General features: G+C 44.6%; 1 long non-coding RNA gene across 1 annotated transcript in view; it reads right to left on the bottom strand.

Annotated features, from left to right (window-relative positions):
* Positions 1–1,087: 1,087 nt before the first annotated feature.
* The window catches only part of LOC110344694 (uncharacterized), a 170,956-nt gene continuing 147,994 nt past the window's right edge, over positions 1,088–24,049 (bottom strand). Inside the window, exon 5 of the long non-coding RNA XR_015444624.1 lies at positions 1,088–22,438. This is a non-coding gene — a long non-coding RNA (uncharacterized LOC110344694). The remainder of the gene's footprint in view (positions 22,439–24,049) is intronic.

The raw sequence follows: 24,049 nt of genomic DNA, 5'->3' as shown, positions 1-24,049 counted from the left end.
TCTGAGGGTGGCTTGGGCCTCACCTTGCAGTTGTCCTGTGCTTACATGCAGTGACAGCATGCTACAATGAGTAGCCTTCAGGCCCAGAACCAGGGGAAGTTGAGCCCCTGAGTGACTTAGGCCGGAGTGCTTTGGTTTTGTTCTGTTCCTCTGTCCAAGGTGATGCATGCCTTGCAGAGAGGCAGGGGACAGCTAATTTAAGGGTCCCTCTTCCTGACCTAGCAGTCAAGGTTTTTCCAGGATGGTTAGACAGATAATCAGTTCCACCTGCCCTCCTTGCCCTCTATATTTCTACCAGGTGAAGGAAAAAGAAATTCAGCAATTCACTGAGCATCTCCCCAGACCAGGACCAGACTCACGCTCTGTCATCAATAAAGACACAGTGCTCTCATTATTTCCCTCACCTGGGTTTGCAGATGCGCAAATTTAGGCTTAGAGAGGCTCCTGCCAAAAGTCATCCAGCTGGCAAATGGGACAGAATAAGGATCTGGAAATGAGCCAGACAAAACCTGTCTACACCTCCACCTGCTTTCCCTTCCCAAACCTTTTCTTAAATAGCTCATGAACATTTCTTGGCTCATGGAGATGGGTTGTTTTCAGTGATTCCCAAGAACACCTGTCAGTTGAAATTTTTTCTCTGTTGTATTTCTTCTTTTCCTGTTCTTCTCCTTCTCTCCCTTCCTCCTTCCCTCTCTCTCTCTCTCTCTCTTTCTTCCTTCCTTTCACCTTTCCTTCCTCCATTTTCTCTTCTCTTTTTCTTTTATAGTGAAGAGCACTTTATGAGAACCAGATCCTGGGGAATGGAGAACTTCTGACTTTGTTACTTGGCTACAAATCACCTGCCCCACAACTCAGACAGCTGGATTCTTGTGATGATCCTGCAGCTCAAGGACTTGGTACATTCCCTCTCTGTCTCTCTCTGTTTCTCTTTCTCTCTCTCTCTCTGTATATATATATATATATATATATATCTATATATATATATATCTCAAGTATATATATACTTGGTTTTGTTGGTGGCAAGTATTTATATATTATAGCCCAAAGTATATAGCAGGGCCATTGTCAGCCACCATTGCTTGCTGACATGGAGAAACAAATGCTCATCTGCCAGGCATCATGGAACAAAGGATTAAGAGGCCTCAGATCTGAGTTTTATTTGGCCCCTCAGTGCTGCAATGCCCTAGGAGAGTCCTTCTCCTCTCTGGGCCACAGGTATTCTCCTCTTGGGCCCCTCCTCCCCAGGCTTTTGTGCTGACACAGGAAGCCTGCAGGCCTTAGTGACAGGAGGCCTGCAATGGAGGTGAGTTGCTATTATGGGCACATTGAGGAGAGTAAGAATGTAGACTAAATGGAGAAAGAAGTCACATACCTTCGGAGCCAGCTCAGTCTGCATGGTTCAAAGCAGTAGTTAGTTGCCTCATGTGGCTATTTAGTTTGGACTGATTACATTAATTAAAATTGAATCAAAGTTCCTTCAGCAGAGTAGCCACAATTCAGGTGCTTGATGGCCACATGTAGTGAGTGGCTTCTGGGCTACACATATAGGGGATATGTCTAGCACAGCAGAGACCATCTGGTGGGCACCAAGCCCACTGTACCAAGCATATTATTTTTTATGTTCTGCTGCTACCCAAAAATTTAAAATTGAAAATATAGTTCATATGGAATGTATGTCACTTTCACCTGAATTTTGGGCCCCCCAAAATCTTATGTCAAACTCATAAGGCAGGGACTATATATACAGTATATATATTCCCTTCCAAGGACCCATTTCCTCATTATTGAGTTCTCCCAGTGTGGTACATTCACTACAATGGGTGAATCCACCCTGAAACATTATTATTAACCAAAGCCCATAGTTTACAATAGGGTTCATTCTTGCTGTTACACACTTGGATGGGTTGAACAACTGCATTCTGTGAATACCCACAAGCACAGTATCACAGAAAATGATTTCACCACCCTAAAGATGCTCCCCATTCCCACCTATCATCCCCCAGCCTGAACTCAGTTTTCTGCACATTTTATCTGATTGTAGTTTGGAATGATGGAATTGTGGGGTTATGTAACTAACATCTGGTGTCCTCTCTGGACTGTAAGAATTCCATGATAGCAAACTCTGCCCTGAACTTCTTCAGCACTGTGTATCCTGCTTGGGAACACTCTGCTAAATGGATGCATGGAGGAGGAAGAAGAAGAAGAGTCGATGGAGTGACGGAGGCTGCAGGAAGGTGGTGACAGTGTGCTGAGAGCAAGCCTTACACAAAGCAGCTGTACCCATACCAATGACATGTCTGGGCAAGTTGTTCCTAAGCAAGGCAACTTATAATCCATGCTCGGCACTGTCCTGCCAGTTGATGTGGCCCCTCTTTGCCCCATCAGGATGACAAGGACAGGAGCAGAGAATCAATGTCACCAGAGCCTACCCCTGAAATGGTTCAACAGGGCTCAATCTGTTAGTCATAACTGTCGCAACTTTTGGAGTCCTCTCTAGGTTTTTTGGCCCAGTAAATGATTAAGCAGTTAAATAAAGATGGGCTCATTAAGGAAACATGCTTCCCTGCGTATCTGCCCCAGTTACTCCTAAATTTAATCTGTCCATGAGCCGATTTCCAGGACAAACACACACTGGCATTTTATCTCCAGAGCCTTGACCTTGAAGCCACTCATTGGCTGTGGCTCATCCTGATATTTCTCCCACATCCTGTTTCCTCCTGAGACATGAGGAAGGGGTTCCTTCCTCGGGCCCATCCTTAGGCTAGGTGAGGGGCCAACAGATCCTGAGGGGGCCTCGTGGAGAGGGAGAGGGTGCTGGCAAGGCCTGTTCTGCTAGTAGGCAGGGCCCATGAAAGCTCCTTTTCTTCTCTGTCACATGGCTGGTCCTGGTCATGGGGGCTCAAGGGCTTAATCAGATTGGATTTCCTTGGCCAACAGGTTGGCTTTGTTCTCTGGTCCAGATTTTCCTCTGCTTGCTTCCCCACATTGCTGTTTGACCGATGTCTGACCTGGATTCACTGAGGACACATTAGGCCTTTGCCGGGATCCAGCAGGGGGTTGCCAGGAGTCCAGGGTTGGTAAGGACTGGGTGGGGTCTAAAAGGGACAATGTGGAGCCATGGGCCAGGCCAGATCTTACAGCATTTTCTGATGTCAAATCACCCATCCTGTATCTTGCTTCCCTGACCTCTGAGCCCTATTCCCTTTGAAGAGTGAGGACTCATGTCTCTGTGGGCTTCTCCAGCAGAGCCTGAGGGAGCAGCAGCATGGGCTGCAGTGTTTGTAATCAGCATGCCTAGAAGAACTCTCCTGTCCCCTTCTGAGGCTGCACTGCATTTCTGAGCAGATCTGCCATAAGTCCATACTCCTGATGCTGCTTCCTGGATGCTCCAGGCTTAGGGTGCATAAAAAGAGCTTTGTTGCTTAAAAATACAGGGGGAAACCTCTTCTCCTTGAATGCTAGAAAGAATACTGTGAAAAGAGAATTTTCTTTCAATCTGCTTGGATCTTGGGCAAAGACCAGGGCCTTGTCCGAGAAGGAAGATCCACCCATGTAGCCATGAATTTCTGGGGGAGGAGGTGGATCCCTATGGCTTCTTCCATTCCTGACACAGATAGGTCCTGATTGTCCTTGGGACATGGTCTCTATTTCTTATCTATCAAATGGGGATAATAACAGTGCCACCTTGTGCGGTCATTTATGAAGATTGAGTGAATTGCATAAGTAAGGGGCCCTGAGCTAGGTAGAGTCAGTTCCATCTGCGTTAACTGCTATTATCACTGTCCCCCTTGGGACTGGTGGCATGTGATACAGCCTCCTTTGGCCCAAGCACTGAAGGAAATGGAGCAAATTTTGACCGAGGAATGACATTCTCTTGTGACCTATTTAGCAGACAGCTGGAAGATTGCTGGTCTGGTTCCCACTGAGGGGCATCAGGAGCTTGCTGAGTCTGTGGCTATGCATGAAGGGCTAGTCTGGGTCTTTCTGCACTGGACTGCTATTCCCTGAGTGCCCAGAATCTCAGCACCAAGGCAGATTTGGGGGCAGCTGGGCCCTACTTAGGACAGAGAAGTGAAAAGAACACTGGTCACCACCCAGCCCTCCTCCCCACCTGTCAGGCTTCTTAGAGGAGCTCCTACCTGTGAGCCCAGGAGGCACATGCAAGAATTCCTGGCATAGTATTGTTTGAGATTCTAAAAGCTAGGCACTGCCCTGAAGCCCAACAGGAAAGTGAAGAGTCAGTTGGTGTACATGCACATACTGGAGGGGATGCACCAAATATCTGTGAGTGAAGGAATCACAGACACTGCATTGGCAGAGAGGTGGACAAGATTTAGTATTGAATTTAGACTCACAAGTGGTGGAAAGATAAAGATGTATTTTTCATAAACCTTGAAAACAAACAAATCAAGGACTCTCTCATTTAGGGACATATTTGCATTTGGTAAACACATAAGGCAAGAAATGAAATGTGAGGAGTGGGCAGAGTTTGGTGTGCAGGGATGAGGGAGGCAGGGGCAGGCATCAGAGCAGACCCCCTTAGCTTTGATTGCTTTGGCAAGTTCTGTTGTTTACACAACATTGAAACAGCAGCCATTCGATATATGACCATGCCTTATAACAATATAAATGGCATATGTTCGTAAGTATGAAATATTTCATAATAAAGGTTGTAAGAATAAAATATTGGGCTTATCTTTATAGGATTTCCCCTACTTTTAATTTCCTTTTCTTTTTAATGAGCAAGAATAATTTTGCCTCTGATTTTTTTTTTTTTTGAATTTAAGAGTACTGGAGTTGGAATTCAAAGCATTAGATTTTGTGTGTTGCCTTCACACAACTTCTGTCATTGCCTGGGTCCCTGCAGCCACTGGCTTCCTGCCTTCATTGTCGCCCACCTATGTCAGCCTCTATTTGACCCCCAAGGGATCTTTGTACCGTAAATAGCATTAGGTCACTTTCCTGCTTAGAACTTCCTGCCTCCTGAGGTCTGAGGCCACCTGAGCTGTTTTCTTTAGCCTGGCTCTGTAGGCAGAGATACAGCTTCCCAAACCAACACCTGTATTTTGCCTCTGCCCTTGCCTGGACCATACCAGGGAGAACAGCTCAGGGCTGGGCAGCTGTGTCTGGGTCTCAGAGTCCAGAAGTGTGTGTGTGGGGGGGGGGGGGCGGGGAGAACCATATCCTCCATGACTTCTCTGATTGATCCTTCAGGGCTTATTTCAGGTAACACTTTCCCAAGAAGCCTTGCCTTATACCTGCCCTTTGTTCTCACATCTCTTCTTGTGACCCCTATCATATACCCTAAACTTTGCCCAGTGCTTGGACATTTTTACCCTCTGGTGACAAGATACATGGGGCAGTGCCTAGGAAATGCCACATACACAGCACAGGCAGGCTGCACGTGAATCTAAGTCTGATCCCAAAGGCCTCAGACAAATTCCCAGTGAACCTTGAGGCTGGCCATTTGAGACTGGAGTTCCCTCTCAGCCTCCCTGTGTGGTCCATGGGAAAAGGATCACGGGTCTGTCTGTGTTTCTTCTCAGCTGGGACCAGTGACCTCTGGGAGTCACCTCTGACTGCTGGGTCAGCAGAGCTATTGAGTAGGGACTGTTGTTGATGGCTGGGCAGCTCCATCAAGTCTCCAGAGCCCAGCTGGTCAGTGCAGCCAAGGTCATGGTCCCCTGTTCTCTGAAAGGTTCTTTCTTTAAATAGAGGTAAATTCTTCAGCAGCCATAGGCAGCTCCTAGCTCAGCCAGATGTCTGACAACTCTTAGGTTCCTGTGAGCCCTAAGGTGCTGGAAAAGGGACAGCATGGAGGAGGAGTTATACAGACCTGGGATCTAGTGATGCTTCCTCCACCTCTGGAAGCCTGACACTGGGCAAGTGACTTCCTATCTCTGAGCCTTAGTCTCTATAGCAGTGAAATGGGAAAACAAAAACCTATCTAGGGAGGATTGATGAGGAGTAGAGCTGATGCATGTAATTGTTCTAGTAGAGCAGCCTCACTGAAGAGTTATGTACTACTTAAATATATAATATACATAACATAAAACCCCAATATATGATAGATACATATGAAGTTTGATGGTGGTGATGCTGCTGTTTGTGGGTTACCCTATGTGGAACCAACTGTCAAGAAGTTCTGTGCATGTGTGTTTGTACATATGTGTGTCTCGGTGTATTATATATAGTGAGACATACATGGTATATAAATATACACTGTGTTATATAAGAAAAAATGACATCACATGAAAATGCATATATAATTGAACATGTTTATACAAGTGAGTGAAAAAAGAAATGTATAATAATGCCTAAACAAACCATTGTCCTTCTGTTGCTCATATACAAAGAGAGGTGTGGCCTCTACCTGCTGTGTCACCTGGTAATCTGGACCACACTCCCTTCAGCTCTGGCTGTTGCTGACCTGCTGGGCACATCTTGCCCCTCACAGCAGGAACAATCTTCTTGTTACAAGCTTTCATAGTATCAGTGATTTCTCCTTCACAGTTCTGGTCACAGTTGACACTTTCTATGTGTAATTGTCAGTTTACATGTCTCCTCCACCAGACTGCTGGTCAGCAGCACTGAGGTCACAGGTCCCATGTGATTTTGCTCTCCACCTCCTCTCCAGTACCTATTAGGATGTGTGGGACAGTGTGGTACTTGAGAAAATATCTAGTAACTGGATGGATGGGTTGATGCTAGGTAGACAGAAGATGGATGGGTAGAAGATGAATGTATGATGGATATTAAGCATTAAGCAGCTTATTGTCTATTTGGAGTCACAAGATCTAGCTAGACCTTGAAATAATCAATGATAACTCAAGATGTCTTGTAGCCAAGGGGCCTCTGCCCAGCGATGGAAAGACCTATTCCATGCAAGGAATGGAGAGGAGGAAGGGCTTTGTTGCTGGCAAAAGTGGAGGGAGGTCCAGATCATCTTGTGGAATGATTTTTATTTCCATGAAACAAGAGATGCATTGTCAAAAGACCCTAGGACAGGTTCTTCCAACTGTGAATGACTTCTTCCTGTCTTTGCTAAAATTCAATACTGCATTATTTTATTTCCCTCAGCTTTTGGTAGGCTGTCCTCATGGGAGGCACTGTGCCAGATGCTGGACACAGAGATAACCCAGAAGGCCTGTGTTTTAGAACCTCAGAGTCTGGGGGAGACTTATCCATAAACCATTTGACCAGGTAGTCCACATAGGGAGGTTGAGCAGGGAAGAAATGAGATGATCTATCTACTTTGGTGGGGGCAGAGGTCAGACAGAGTAAGGAGGAGGTAGTGTCTAAAAGGATTCCTGATGGATCCATGGGAGTGTCACCTTCACCCCAGTGGTTTTCCTGCAGGAAAAGAAGTACATGGAAAGCAGAGAAGCAGGGGAGATCTCCTGGCCTCCTGGACTCCTGGGTTCCTGCTTGTGGGAAGAAGGGAGAGATGAGTCTGGGAAGTTAGTGGGCCTCACCTGGTTGGCTAATGGCTTAGTTTCATTTTGCAGCAGTGGGGAGACCTAGCCAAGCTGGAAGCAGGAGGAAAAGGGACAAAAAAGGATGAGTTAGAAGCAGGAAGACTAGCTGCGGGGAGGCCACAGTAAGTTTGCAAATGGTGCTGGGCTAAACAGAAGCCATAGATCAGAAGGTAAAGAGGGGAAGGCTCAGTTATATTCATCTATACAAGTGGAAAAGAGGTAAATAAAGATTTGTTATCCCACCAATCAGAGCAAATCACACAGGTAAGGAACTGATGGCTATTTTTCCTCCTCCAAGAAACTCAACAAACCTGACCCACCTCTATCGTCCACATGGTATACATAGCACCCTTAGTAATTTCTGCTCTTGGGTCCTCCTGCTCACCAGATGTAGAAAGGTGAGCTGCATGGAGGCAGCACCTAGGTCAAGCTTCCCTGGGGAGGAAGGGATGGCCAGGCCAGGGGTTGGGCTGGGGCCACAAAAAGCACAGAACAATGAGGATCACAACCCTTTACAAGATCCAAAAGAAGAAGAGTAAAAGTGAGAGATGGAGAGAAAAGGCTCAATTACCACTGTGGGCAGGAGTTTCTATTTCCAAATGGATACAGGGAGAAAGATTTCAGAGGGAACATATTCGCCAAGATAATTTTGAGAGCAATGACTCAGAGCATGTATGTATCTTGATCTCCTAAAACACTTTTATTTTGAAAAAGAGACACCCCAGGACTAGAATCACAAATGTATACCTGCAAGACAGGACAGGTTACATAGATGAGGGGAGGGGGCCACAAGGTCAAAGCACAATGGCTCTAGTATGTGGAAAAGTTCAGGGACAGCAGCCTGTAGTACCCAAGCAATAAAGCAGGGTGGGGTCTGGGGCCAAGATTCACCAAAGGAGCAGCAGCAGATCAGCTCCAACTGCTGCTGTCATATAGGAGCACCATTCTGGATGAGTATGTTTTCTGATTCCCTCCTCCCTCCAAATCAAGAGTTTGAATTTTTATAGGAAACACCCTGATTTGTAACACTGTAGCAACCACTTCATATGTTTTTCCAAATCATCCTGCTGCGCTGTCCACCCTGCACAAACAGTACCTATCCCACCTGTGCAACAGCAATGTGTCCCCCTGCTCCCAGCCACCAAAAATCACCTTATGTAGGTCCTGCTGCCTTTGCTCCTCATGTCTGCAGCTCTCCCAGAAGAGCTCTGGAAAGAGAGCTGGGCTGGATGTCTAGACATGGAATTTATTCTGGGGTTCTACTTCTGATAAGAGTTCTTAAACAAATCCTTCAATTTCTCCAGGTTTCAGTTTACCCCAACTACGTAATGGCAGGAAGATTTATAAGGGTTCTTTCATCTGAAATTCTCTTCTCTTTTTCCATTTTCCTCAAATCACTACCATATTCTACTGAAAACAGCCCTACTATGTGCTAAACCATGCCCTGAGCTATTTTAAGTCCCTTGTCCAAAATCACATAGATTTCAATGTGGCAAAGACTGACCTGTCTGATTCCAAAGGCCACTAGGCTAAGCACTATATACTCTATCATCTCTCCTGAAAGTAGATCATTAAATAATTCAGGTAATTCTCAGGTAAAGAATATGTTCAATTGTTTTCAATGCTGCTGCCTGACTTCTAGAAGCCCCAAGCAGTTACTTTTTTTTAGGACTTTTTTTTCCAGTTTTTATATTTTATTAGTGTTTGCATTGCATGATGATTACATTTTTACATGTTTATAGTCTCAAAATTCATAATAGCTAAATTTTGGAAGCAGCATATATGTCTATCAATGGATGAATGAATGGATAAAATTGTGGTATTTATACATAATGAAGTACTAGTCTGCCATAAAGAAAGATAAACTTGAGTCAGTTGCAGGAAAATGGATATAGCTTTGAGGCCATATTGTTAAGTGAAATAAATCAGACACATAAGCTTAAATACTGCACAGTTTCTCTATATGAGAAACCCAAACTATAAACAAAAACAAAATAAAAGATAATAATAGGAAGTTGGGAAATAGAGTTTGTCCAAGCAGTTACTTTTTGTAGCTTATGGACCAGCAGAGATTTTTGAGGATTCTAGTTGGGCTTGCTAAAGGGAAGAGAGTGGAGGGTTTAACCAAAATGAGAGGAATGAACAATGTCCAGTGCCCTATGGGTGTCCCCTGAGGCTTCAGACAAGCCCAGCCAGATCACTGGGTGCAGGTGGCATGGAGTACAGAGGTGCCTCCTGGGAAAGAACTCACCCCAAGAAAAAAGAGAGTTGGGGAAGGAGAATGTGCTAAGGGTGAGGTCACTGTTGGAGGGCAGAGTGAGTCTGCAGACACCGTGGGGGTCGCTCCTTTTCTCATGTATGGGGACTGGGCACTGGGCAGACACTGTCATTTAATTAAAATGTTGGTTATACTTTGGAAGCCCCCAAGGCTGTTTCCTCTCTAAAGGAAAAAATGTCCTTCCATTGCTTGAAATGTCACCACTTTCCACTCAGTTGTTGAAGTTAGTCACTTAATATCATCCTTGATCTTTTCTTTCAAATTCTAAACCCAATCTGTTGCCAAATTCCGTGACTTGTCCCCAGATGTCTTACTATTACATTAGCACCTGTCCACACCATCCAGCCACAGCTTCTCTGTTGGTCTCCGTACTGGCTCTTGCTCCTTTCCAGTCTACTCTTAGAACAGCAGCCAGATAAAGTCTTTATAATGCAGATCTGGCCCTGTCATTCACCTGCTTTAAAATCCTTTCCTGCCTCCCTGGGGCCCCATTAATAAAATCTAAGCTTTGCTCCATGACCTGCAAATCCTTCCATTTTCTGGCCCTCACATCCTGTGCTCTAGCCACCCTGGCCTATTTTCAGTTCTTCATATACGTCAATTTCTTCCTGGCTTTGGAGTCATAGAGACCTAGATTTAAATCCTGGGTAACTTTGGACAAGTGACATCATCTCTTTGGTCTACTTTGTTTATCTCTGAAATGGGTATAAATGTGTCACTTTAATTTGCACTTTCAAGGTGCAAACAATGTGGAAAACTTCTTTGAATCTGAAATCCAAAGAAAAGAAGGGGAGAGAGAGATCAATGTAGTCTATTGACAATTTTACCTTAATCATTTGCGGTGTTAACAACAATAAAGTCAGCCGGACAATCATAAATTTTGGCTTCTTTTTGAGTTGTACAATCATATATTCACTATTTTCATAAAATATTGCAAAGTCTATGCCACCTTATTTTGGTATATTTCTCTGTTTTTCTTTATACTCTTCTGAGCTGCTTTTGGATTCTTAAGTAACATATGCCTGGTTTTGGACTTGGTGTGAATGAAGCTGTTCTGTGAGTGCTCTGTGACTTGCTTCATTCACCAGTCCTCTCTGCATACAGACAGCTGTTACTCATTTTCACCCTTGTGTTGTAGTCCCCTGAAAGAATAGATCCCAGTTTTCTCATGTATCCTACCATCTGTAGACCTGTGGGCTTTTCTTGCTTCTGCTATTGTATTATTGCTCTGTGGATGCTTGTACATGATTCCTGGGGCAGGCAAACAAGTTTCTGATGGGAACACACCCGGGAATACATCTGTGGATCCCAGGGTATGTACACTTCCTGCTTGTTTTGGTAGTGCCAGCTGTTTCCAAAGGGATAATTCCTGGAGGATTCTCCCACTGACAAGCACTGCCTATTTGCCACATTCAGTGGTACCTCTTTATGGCATTGATTGGCAAGAGTGGTTTGAATATTGCTCAGCCCCTTCAGTTCCTGCCAGGAGCTCACTGGGATCTCTACCCCAACCTCTGCTTAGATCCTCCAATACAGGGCCTGGGCTGACTGTAGTCTCAGACAAGTCCAGAAACAAGTCAAGGACAAATCTCCTAGATTAAGTTCATAGTCTCTCATGCTGACACAGGAGCATGTCCCACACTGACCTTCTAGCTGCTCTTCAAAGGGTTCAAGTGTGTCCTGCCTCAGGGGAGGGGGTGCAGGCTGAAGGGATAGTCTTTCCAGGAAAACCTCTGTTTCCTCCATCCCTGAGTGCATGTAGGTCTGAACCAAAGCCTTCTCTGACCACCTTGTCTAAAAGAAAGTCCATCTCCTATCATTCTGTTCATTCCCTTGCTCTACTTTTCTTGCAGACATGGCCTCAAAATGCTTTATCTATGGATGCATTGGTCTGTCTGTTCTCTGCTTCTCCACTCCTGTGTAGGGATGCATTTTGTTTCCTGTTGTGCTTACTGTGCTCTGAGCTGCACCTACCATGTAGTGGATACTCAGACACAGTTGTTGAACAAATCCATGAATGAATGAGTCACTCATCATACTGTAAAACCTCAGCTTTGGAGACTATTTCCAGACTGAGTTTTTTCTTTTCTTTTCTAAACATCCTCTATTAAATTCCCAAGGAGAAATTAACAAAGTAGTGTACACTCATACCAATGAGTGGAAACAATGATTAAATCAATGTGCATATACATATGTATGTTTCCTGATTCATGATGAAGTTACAACCTGATAAACCCATCATAAGTAGACAACATCACAAGTCAAAAATGCACTGAATCCACTTAACCTACAGAACATCACAGCTTAGCAACATAGAGTACTGTACTGTGGTCTTGGTTGCTGCCTCTTGTGATTGCATAGCTGATTGGGAGTTGTTGCTCGCTGCCACTACCCAGTGTTGCTGAGAATATCATGCCATGTATCACCAGTCTGGAAAAAGAGTCTACTAAATTTGTATCATTTTCATGACATTGTAAAGTCAAAAAATCTTAAATTGGGCATTGTTATGGTTTAGATCTAAAACATCCCTCAAAAGCCTCATGTGTCCACAGGTAGGGCTTTTGGAAGGTGCCTGGATGATGGGGTCACTAACCTTATTTATGGATTAACCCACTGGTAAATTTATAGCTGAATATATTGTTGGGAGGTGGGGCCTTGTTGGAGGGGGTGTGTAACCAGAGGCAAGACCTGGAAGATTATATTCTTGTCTCCTGCTCCTTCCTCTCTCTGGCTCTTTCCCTATCTCTTTCTGCTTCCTGGTTACCATGAGTTAAGCAGCTTCCCTCTACCAGGTCTTTCTACCATGTTATTTCTATCTTGGAGCCAGTTGACCATGGACTGAAACCTCTGAAACTGTGAGACAAAATAAACTTCTCCTTTGTTGGCATCAGATATTTTCTCAGTGATGAGGAAATATCTACATATAAAAGTAGTCCCTCACAATCCATTTTTTCCACATTTCTTTTCTAGAAACTAATATTAGCAGTCTTCATACTCAAACACATACCAAAAATAGTTTTTAGTTGTTTTTACCAAATGGCATGAACCTATTATTGATGTTTTTCTGTATCTTGTTTTCCCATTTAACAATAACACCCTAAATATTAATTCAGATCATTGATTATATAGTGAACTTCTTTAACAGCTGCATACTATTCCTTTGTATGGGTAACTTACAATTTATTCTACTGTCTCCCAGGTGATGGATATGCAATGTTGTTTTTCAGATTTTTACTACAATGCACAGTGTGGCAATAAACATCTTGTACTTACTAATCTTGCAATTGAGTGTTTGTTATATAAAATAAATTTCCAAGTGAGGAATTATTTTGTCCAAAGCTGTGTGTTTTGTATTTTAACAGATATGGCCAAGTTATGTCATGTGCCCTTTGCTGGCCCATGTGGCTTTCTTTGCCCTTGACTTTCCCAGTCCCTGACTACTGTCTGGGTTGCCTAGAAGAGGGTGTATCCAAGCTGTGTCCCAGGGAACCAGTTGCTAGATGCATAAATACCCATGGCCTTGCTTCTTTTCCTTGAGGAGCAATCCTAGCCCCACATCCCTGGTCACATCTACAGGTGCCTTGGCTGTCTTGCCTCTACTGCTCAGCAAGGCCAGGCCTGGCTCTTGGGAAGGCTTTTAGCAGCACAAGCAAAGAAAGGGGGAGGGAGAAGGAGGAGAGCACCCCAGAACAAGGGCATATTCTCATTTCATCCATGGGTTCCGTTCTGTTCTGAGTGTCTTAGAGCTAATGCAAGACTCATGATGATGACAGCGATAAGAAAAATAATAAAGGCAGAATTTATAGAATTGGTTCTCAATGGGTGGGTGTGGGAGGACTTTGTTGTCCATGGAGACATATGGCAGTGTGTGTTGGAGATACTTTTGGTTGTCACAACTTGGAAGGAGGGTACTACTGGCATGTAACATGTAAAAATCATGGATGCTGCTGGTCATCCTACAGTGAACAAGGCAGGATCCCATGACACAGAATTATACAGTTCACTGTTGTTTTTTTTTCTGGCCCCGGGGATCGAACTCAGAACCTTGCGCTTGCCAGGCAGGCACAGCACCTCTGAGCTACATTCCCAGCCTGACAGCTCACTGTTAATGGTGTCAAATCTGAGAGTGCCTGGTTTACAGAGTGCTGATTATGAGATAGAAGCGAGCCTGGGTGTTCCATATGCATTACCTAGTCTCATCTTCACACTATTCTTTGAGCTAGGTATTATCATTATACCTACTTTACAGAGAAGAAAACTGAGGATCAGAAATGTGAAGTGACTTGCTCTAGGTCCACAGCTACGGAGGGGAGAGGCAACATTTGGACTGGGGTCTGCTTGACTCCACAACATTAAATGGACACTGTGGGCCAGCTGGCCTCATGCTGTAGAAGCCAACAGATATCTCATACAAATCATGGATGAAAAGGCTTGTTGCAATAGGGCTAGTCTTGATGTGATTTTGTTCCTACACACTCTGGGACAGGAAGGAGCTCTCCCTCTGCCTCCTCCACCTTCTGGGGCTGGGACTTGGGAGAGATTTGTGGGGCTGGGGAATGAGAGAGCCAACAAAGGAGGCAGAAAGTTCTCCCTCTCTGCACGCAGATGCCTGGCTTAGGCCCAGCTGCCCAGGCCCAGCTGCCCAGGCATCCTCTGTGAGCTAGGACACTGCAAGAGAGGGAATGAATGGATGGTGAGGTCAAACCTCTTCTGTCTGATGTGACAAAGCTGGGCTGTTTTTCACTCCAGTGGAGAGCATACATGTGCATCCTCTGCATGCCTCTGTGTGTGTGTGTGTGTGTATGTGCACGTGCACATGCATGTCACAGTGGCTCTCTGGGTGTGTAATTTTGAAAGCGCGCTGTGCTCTTTGTGTATAGATCTGCCTTTGTACATATGGGATCTTTCTCTATATGTTTGCCTGTGTATATGTTTGTCTGCGTGCTTATTTATATCTGGCTGTATTAATGCCTCATTTTCATGGGTACATGTATAAGAAGGTGACTGTGAGTCTCGGCTGTGGTGTCAGTGTGTGTAAGAAGTGTGTCTGTGCATACATGAAGGAGTGTTGGTGTTTTTATGTATACATTCCTCCCTGGCATCTGTGGGTTAGTTCCAGGACTTCTCCTAAGCATATTCTCCTTTATACTTTAAATCATCTCTTGATGACTTATAACACCTAAAGCAACATAAATGCTATGTAAATAGTTGTTAGACTGTATGGTTGGGGAATAATGATAAGAAAAATTCTGCACATGTTCAGTACACACACACTCTTTTTTCAAATATTTCTATCCTCAGTTGATTGAATCCACCCACAGAGGCAGAACCTGCAGATACAGAATCTAACTGGATATATTTCGAGGGAATTGTGTGTGTGTCTGTATGCATCTCTGGATTTGAAAGCACAGTGTACCTACACACACATATACAGCTGTGGCTGTGTAGGCTGTGTGTGCACATGTGTATGGATGGGGCTAGGTACAGTTCTTCAGTAGGTGTGCATGCATGCATGTGTGTGGAGGGGGGTAGTCAGGACATTATCACCACAGAAGGAGCTGCAGACGCTCTTCTCCACTTGCCCCTTTTGGCCTCTGAGGGGCTCAGTGTCTTTGTAGGTCAGAGGTGGCAGCTGCAGGGTGAGGAGCTTGTCCTGTGCTCTCCCTTCCCTGCTCCAGCCGCCTGCCCCGACACTGCCAGCTGGCAGGACAGCTTTGGTCCTCACCAACCCCCAGCCAGTCAGCAAGGCTAAACATTTACCAAGGCCTAAGGCCCTGTTTGCTTAAACCTCGGGGGTCAACACACACACACACACGCACACACACACACACACACACGTGTGTGTGTGTGACCAGGGGCTTTCCATCTGCAGGCTGAGAGCAAGGGTTGCAGCACCTGCCGTAAGGTGAGCTGGCCTTGCTCATTATTTACCTTGCGTTTACTTATTTCATATTATTATTTATTTCATATTAGCTCACTTATTTCAATGTGAAGACCTATTTAACTTTATTCAAATCAATTATATTTTTATGTAGTAGAGTGTTAGATGTGCTAGTTTAAAAATACACACACACACACACACACACACATATTTCCCTTGGTGTGATTTTGTTCACTTTTGTGGCAGTTTAATTTGTACATGAAAACATATTATCTACTTGGGGAGGGAGTGAGAAACATGAAGTTAAAGCTCCAATTGTTTCAGTTTTCAAAGTTAACTTTAAAAAAATTTTAATTGACACATAATAATTATACCTACTTGGGATACAATGTGATGTTTCTGTAAGCCCAATGTAATTATAAAATGTGAGTAATTGGCATACCCATCTCCTTAAATGTTGATCATTTCTTTAATAAGAAGTTAATATCCTCTCTTCTAGCTATTTTGAAACTCACAATATTATTTTTGATTATGGTCATCCTACTGTGCAACAAAACACCAGAGCTTATTCCAGCTATCTAGAATTTTGTAATTATTCTCCAACCTTTCCAAGATTTGCATATACATACATATTTTTATAACCTTAATACACCCTGAAATAAAAGGCATAGATCCTTATACTTCTTGACATAACCTTGTTGCCCTGTGTGGGGATGATACTGCCTCAGGGAGCCCCCGCTGCCATCTGCCTTAAGGGCAGGTGTCTGTTTCAGACCTGATTTCCATGCAACTTGCACAGGAAGACACCTTTTGCATAAAAACAGGCGGCTCTGGTGTACTTGCCATTGGTTACTGGGAGACAGGTTTCTGAATCCCTACATGGGCCTCCACTGGGGACCTGGTGGCACAATGGTGTCATTGCCTTGGTAATCCTGTGCAGGGCTTAAACACAGAGCTTCCTCCCTTTGCAGTGGAGAGGATAAGAGAGGGGAGGGGAAAAGAAGAGGCAGATGCCCAGACAGATGGGCCTGGCCCTGGGCTCTGCAGGCCTAATGAATTTCCTTCCCTAGCCCTCAGGCAGGTCAGTAAACGAGACCAGCCACAGCATTTGGGTCGACTCCAGGACAAGTCTCATAAATCAGGCCTAGAATGAATCCTACTTCCCTGGAGATAGAGGAGGCAGGCTAGGCAGCAGGAGGCTGGAAAGGTCCTGAGAAGATAGCCCCAGCCAGCCTTGGAATGATGCTGGAAGGAAATCCTTCCTGACAAGAGGCAAGGCCTCCAGGCGGTCCTGGCTGTGCAGGGCTGTGTTCACAGAGCTGATTGTAGGTGTGGCGGGGTCTCTGAGAGGCTTGGCTTGCTGATCTCTGGGCTTCAGCACAGGGATACTTTCCCCCACTGTCACTTAAAGCATTCCTATGAATCTGCACGTCTCAGTACAGAGAACAATTCCTCTTTGGGGAAGCCTTGTGAACCCCTGGAGCCCCACCATGTGTTCCTGAGCCTCTCTGAGCTTCTGCTTTCAGTACAGTGACCACACCCAGGCTATGAATGGAGATGCATGCAGGCAGGGATATGCTATGGCTCTATGGCCAGTGAAGTGTCTGGCACACAGTGAGTGTTCACTGATATTATTTGAATGAAAGAAAGAAGGAGAAAGAAGTGAAAGTAGCAAGTCATTCATTCTCTAGGTAAGTAAATCAAGCCTTTTCCTGGATAGAAGAGGCTAGAAATCCTCCATGTCAGTAGAACCTCAGGTGCTATCTGACACTTAGGCACTCAAGGTTGATGTCATCACTAAGTGGAGATGGGGACTCAGGCCAGGCATCCTGAGCCTCAAGATTCACAAGGGCAAGCTGCCTGCCCAAATCACATAAGGTGTTTGGGAAGACTTTGATAAGCATCAAATACTTCACACCTACACGGTGTTAGCTATGAAACTACAATTTGCTAGATGCAACAAGAGAGAATATAGCACTGAACTTAACTTTGCAGGTAAGCAGCTAAAGCTTGGATCTTGGATAAAGGCAGTGACCTTCCCCTCACTCATGCACTGATTAACTAGGCCAGGCCTCAGCAGTCCAGGTTCTGGAGCCAAACAGTCTGGGCTAGAATCCTATTGTGACTGGATAGCTGTGCACCTGTGAGGGTCACTTACCTTCCCCAAGACTCCACCAACTCTGTGGTGAGACACTCAACAGCACCTAGCTCATGGCCTCGCCTGGATAAAGCTTCTTTCATTATTTTAGTGGTGATAAATGCCAAAGGGGAAAGCAAGCAGTGGGCTAGGGAGTGTGTAGTGTGTGTGTGTGTGTGTGTGTGTGTGTGTAAGGAAGTGGGGTTTATAAAGTCAGCTGGTGAAGGTGTCTCTAAGAAGGTCTTCTAACTGAAGCCCCGAGCACAGGGCTGGGATGCAGGAGCCCTCAGGAAAGCAGTCTATTCCCATAACTGGAGGAATAGACACTCTGCCTCCTCCTTGCAGCTTTGTGAGGTTTCAGCTCTTGTTGCCAAGTGCTCCGTCCTTGACCTCAGTCCACTGTGAGAGTTTCCTCCTTCCCTCCTGAGTCCTTCCCAAGAAAAGTCAGCTTCTATATCTGTGCCTGTATGCCTGGTGTGGGAGAGTTTGCATGTATGCATGAGTGGAACTATGAGGTCTGGATTGAAGGGCACAAATATATTCTGCAAACGTTTGAGCTTGTGTCTATAAATGGAAGAGGGAACAGGCATGGGCTTTTGTGCATGCCTCTGTGTGTGTGTGTGTGTGTGTGCGCGCGCGCGCACAAGCATGCACACAGGTTGTTTGTGCACCCTTGTCCATTTGTGTCTGTCCTCAGGAGAGAAGGGAGCAGTTCTGGGTGGAGAGGCTTCCCTGTGGACAGGTAGATTTCAAATGATAAAAGAACAGTTTGGGGGTCAGCCAGGTCCAGCTGTGTGGAAATCAGGCTAGAGAAGCAGTGGAGAAGAAAGGATGCAGAAGAATGCTTTCCAAGGGTCCTATGGGGCCAAAGCAAGGTTAGCCCCTGTGTGGTCAGCATTTCCATGGATAAATGCCCAGAAGCAGACTGTGGTACCAAACACTGTGTTCAAAGAAGACACACCTGCCCCCACTACACATAGGTCCCCATGGAATTAAATATCTCATGTTCTTCACAACTTCTGAAGCAAAGAACATTTATTAAGTTTGTAATTAGTAATAGCAACTATTATCAGGCACCTTCTGTTGTGTTATCTTTTGTAATCTCCACAATTTTATACAAAGAAGATACCATGATCCATCTTGTTTTCAGGTGAGAAAACTGAGGCTCAGGAGAGTTAGTGATTTGTCCAAGGTCACACACAATATAACAGAGCTGGAATGCTTCCCAAACAGTGTAATGTCAGAGCCTGTGCCTCACCCACCATTCTGGGGTACTTCTGTGCTCCTAGGTATATGGACTGTGCTACATGGATGTCACAGATCCTGAGTGGCCAAAGGATGCTTGATTTTACAGGTCAAGAATGTTGGGAGGTGATGCTTCTTTGGGATCATTTGAAGGTCACCAAGCAGATTAAATATCTTTCTGAGAAGGAGGTACTTCTCAATTCTTGAGTTGAATGTTTTGCACATTATATCACCAGAAGGGGCTGAATATTTTCCTTCAGTTTCCATTCAAAAATTCCAAGGGAAGTATCTTAGCCCATTTTCCATTGCTAGAATGGAACATCACAGAGTGGGTAACATACAAAGGACAGAGGGTTATTTAGCTCACAGTTCTGGAGGCTGGGACATCCAAGAGCATGGTGTTGGCATTGGTGAGGTCCTTGTGCTGCATCATAACATGACAGAGCATCTCATGGTAAGACAGAGCAAGTGTGCTAGCTTGTATCTTATAAAGTCACTAAGGTCATCATGGGAGCCCTACCCTCATGACCTCTTCTAATCACAATTACCTCACAAAGGCCTCACATCTGACTCTGAGGATTATTTTCCAACACATGAATCTTGAGGGGACACATTTAAACCATAGCAGGAAAATGCAGTCTGTTTCTTTCCACAAAACACTTTTGATACCAAATGTGTGATTTTTTTTTTTCCCACACCAACAACCAGTTCTTTAACTCTGTGGACATTTATTGGGTGCCTTCCAACTCAATTCAACTCTGATACTTTCTACCCAGAATTAGTTTTGCATCTCTCATGTTAAATATCTAGTCCCACGAGACTCCCCCACTTCAGATGCCAATCACAACTCCCAGACTTGCATGGTTCTGACCAGTTGGTTGTAAATCAGAAGTTCCTTCCTCTTTAGTTTTGATAATATGCTAGAATAACTCACAGAACTTGAAAAGGCACTTTATTTACTATTACCAGATTATGATAAGGGCTGTTTCTCCATAGCCAGATGGAAGAAATGCACAAGGCGAGGTATGGGAAAGGGGCACACATCTTCCACATCCTGTCTAGATGCACCTTCACCTGATGTTCACCTACAGGGAAGCTCTCCGATCCCATTGTTTAGTTTTTGTGTGTGTTTTGCTTTCTGAAACAGGGTCTCCCTGTGCAGTTCAGGCTAGACTTGAACTCACAGAGATCCTCTTGCCTCAGCCTCCTGAATGCTGGGATTACAGATGTGCACCATAGGGCCCAGCTTGTTTAGTGTCTTTAAAAAGATTTTAGTACATAGGCATGGTTGATAAATCATTGGCCATTGGTGACTAGATCAATTTCCAGCCTCACCAGAGGCTGGGTAGTTGGGCTGCAGTCCCAACATCTAATAATGTCTCAGCCTTTCTGGTGAACAGCTTCATCCTGAAAGTGATTAGAGGTTCCAAACACCAGTCATCTTAATACTATCCTAAAAGGCACTCTTATCACTCTGGAGTTTCAAGAATCTGAGGAATTCTGTGTCAGAAACAAAGGACTAAGAGCAAATATTGTAACAAAATATACTCCTATCATCATTCTAATCACTTTGACATTTATAAATATTTTGGGAACACTAAGGTAGGAATTGAGGAAGAAGACTAAGTATATATTTCTTACTATAGCACAATATCACAGGAAGGTCTTTGATTGATATGATTTGGATCAATCAAATCTATACTTGAGCTAGGGAGATGCCATGATTGGCTCGGTTTGCACCAATCAGCAGTAACTGGGGAGGGGGTCATATAAGGCATAGCCTCTGCAGCTAGAGGCCGTGGTTGGAGTGGAAGCCATGTGATTCCCAGGAAAAACAAGTGGTGCTAGGAAGATGGGATCATAGTTAGCAAGGACACTTAACTTTGGGCCCAAAGATGGAATTTTCCTCAGAGATTTATTTGACTGAACTCCCAAGGTGTTTTAGTCTGCAGAGACTCTTATTAATGCTCAAAGAACACTGAGAATTTTCACACTAAAGAATTAGCTGCCAAGGATCTGAGCGTAGAATCCTTTGGGAAGGCTTTGTGATTTGGTTCCAGAACTTGCCTATGTATGTATAGAACATAAAGAGAAACAGCTTTGAAAAAGCACAGACTTTGGAGTCAAACAGAGATGAAATCAAATATCTACCCAGATCCCCCAAGAACTGACTGTGTCACTTTGGGAAAAATCACTTAACCTCTCTGAATCTTTGAAAAACTGAAAGCAGAAGGGCTTTCTGAGGTCAGTTACCTCATTCATGGTCCAGAGATGCTCATGAAACAGGTGTATGTGACCATATTTTAAAAAGCCAGCCTGGTTAGGTTTTATCCTCTGGTGATCAAATTGTGATTTCTGTGAGCTATCCTTAGCCAGAAAATAGGACTATACAGTTCTATGGGGCAGCAAGCATTCTGATCCCCTTATTTCTCTATTTTAGAAGCAGTGAAGAGAAGTACAACAGACACGAGTTTTGAAGTCAAGCAGAACCATACTTGAATCCCACTTCTGTCACCAGCTGGACATGTAACCATGTCTTTTCTTGTGTGATCTGTAAAAGATAGGTAATTATTTCTTCGAAAGTTGCTTGTGAGGATTAAATGCAACAATTGTAACTGCCTAGCATCCAGTACCTATTCACTCACTGATTTTAAAACTCCTCATTGAGCACCTATGATTTATTCATTTATCTGGCTAGTATTTATGGAGTGCCTCCCCTGTCCCACTAGAAAGTCTGCTAGGTGCTCATAGCCAGATACAAAACTGGCTGTCTCATTATGCAGCCCACATTCTAGTGTGTGTGATGTAGACAGACAAGAAGGCAACAGATAAAGAAATGCTCAGTGTCAAGTTCTCTGAGGAAAAACAAAGGGGATGAGGATAGAGAATAACAGGGAGGGTGTGTGGAATGGAGGATTAGATGTGAAATTCAATATGATAGGCCAGTTACAGAGATGGAGAGATCCAGTTCCTTCATCTAGGATCTGGCATTCCAGAGGGGAGACAGAAAGTACATGGTGTGATTCGAACCGGAATGAAGAAGTATGCAATTCTAAGTGCTGTGCAATGGGGCTCACCACAGAACATGGGCTTAGGGTGTCCTGGCTCTGTCCCTACTCCCTACCCCCCACAATGGGGAAGGAAGTAACACTTGTCACAATCTATATGGGATTCAGAAATGCACTTAGCAGTGTCCTGCCCCCTTGAGCTCTCCAGTCCTCTTAGCATTTCCTCAGCTACCTAGGGACTGAGACAGTCACCTTCTCATCCACCTGGCACTCCTACTTCAGGGTTTCACAAGTGGGGAAGACCTCACATTAGTGAGTGCAGTCAGATCTGGTTTTAAATGTCATTTGGTGCCTGTTGCAGAGGTGATTTGGGGCAGAACTCTTAATTTGGCTGAGCCTCATCTTCCGCATCTGTGAAATGGGGAGAAAGATGGCATGGGGTCAGAAAGCATTTCTAAAACTCCTCTCCTAGGAACTACCAGAGGAGAGTTTCTGCTCCCTCACCCTCCTCCTGCATCACCCTCCCCTTCCCCTTCCTCTCTGCACTTGAGTTCTCAGCAATCTGCCTGACAGGTATGGGAACCTGTCAACATTTTCCCCCTGGATATTCCATGAATGTAGAAGACAGGACAAGGAGTGGCCTTGCAGGACAGAAAACAAAGTACTGACTTGGTTGTGTCATTCAGCTGCAGAACCTTGGACACTCCCTTCTTCTGTCTCACAACTTCCTCATCCGTCAGTCACGTGGAATTCTACCCCTGCCTCCCAGACCTAAGGGGAGGATCATTGGAAATGATGCAGAGAAAATGCCTGGAATGTCTAGATACCTAGTAAATGGCTCTTTCTTTCCCAGTTTTCAGCACTTCATCTTAAAATGAGTCACATTTATTCAGCAGTCACTGTGTACCACGGTTTACATATATGCTATTTAACCTGTGCCACAATTTGGGCTGTTGTTATTTTCAGTATCTGCTTTATATATGAAGTAACTGAGCACCGAGAAGCTAAGCAGTTTGGCAGAGTCCCCTCTTGGCAATGGCTTCAGCAGTCAGACCCTAGTGTTGGTCCCAAAGCCTGTGATCTGTCCATCCACCAGAGGACTCTCTGGCTCCCTTCTGCCAGGTTTTTCTGATGGGTGTTATTCTGGGCATAAAGGCTCTTTGACCCCAGAGCCTCTGCTGTGTAAAGAAGATGCACAGAAGGTCCCAGGAAGTTCTCCTCCCACTCTATCAGAATGCACTGTTCAAATCCTCCACTAAGCATTTGTGATGATCTCAGTTAGGCACAGTGCTAGGTTCTGAATGAAGCCACCCCTGCCCTCAAGGGGCTCAGAGTCTAGTGACAGAACACCATGGGGTGGCCAAGCAGACTGGGATGTCCAGCAGCCTGGATTCAACACCTCCCAACTGTGTGTCTCTGGGTAAGTCCTTGAGCCTCAGTTTCCTTCCCTGCAAAATAGGGATAATAGTGCAAGTCCCACTAGTACTGTAGCATTGAGTTGTAGGAGGACTTAAAAAACACAGCCAGCCCTCCCTATCTGCAGTATTCTCCTCTGTAGATTCAACCAATCCTACATCAAAAATATTTTTTAAAATTCTATCTGCACTGAATATGTACAGACTTTTTTCTTGTTGTTATTCCCTAAAGGATGCAGTACAATTATTTGCATAGCATTTACATTGTGTCAGATATAAGTCGTTTAGAAGTAATTTAAAGAATATAGGAGGATATGTGCAGGCTATTGCAAATATGGTGCCATTTTATGTAACAGACTTGGGCATCTGTGGATTTTGGTGCCCAGAGGGTCCTGTAACCCATTCTTCATGGACGCTGGAGCATGACTGCACATGTGAAGCATTTACAAAAATACCAGGGCCATGGGAAGCATCCGACAGTGGTCATTCCCAGAGCAGGAAAGACCTGTGTTTGTTTCCATGCACAGAGGTCAGCAGGGGCCTTGTGCTCCATGATCACACAAGGTGTTTAATAAACTCCTACTCAGTGCCTCATAATCAGCAACTG

Source organism: Heterocephalus glaber, unplaced genomic scaffold, assembly GCF_053883595.1.
Source record: "Heterocephalus glaber isolate CG9 unplaced genomic scaffold, H.glaber_assembly_v1.0 deba00001606, whole genome shotgun sequence".
Taxonomy (NCBI): domain Eukaryota; kingdom Metazoa; phylum Chordata; class Mammalia; order Rodentia; family Bathyergidae; genus Heterocephalus; species Heterocephalus glaber.
Note: the sequence above shows the minus strand (reverse complement) of the source record. Positions and strands in the feature narration are given on the sequence as shown.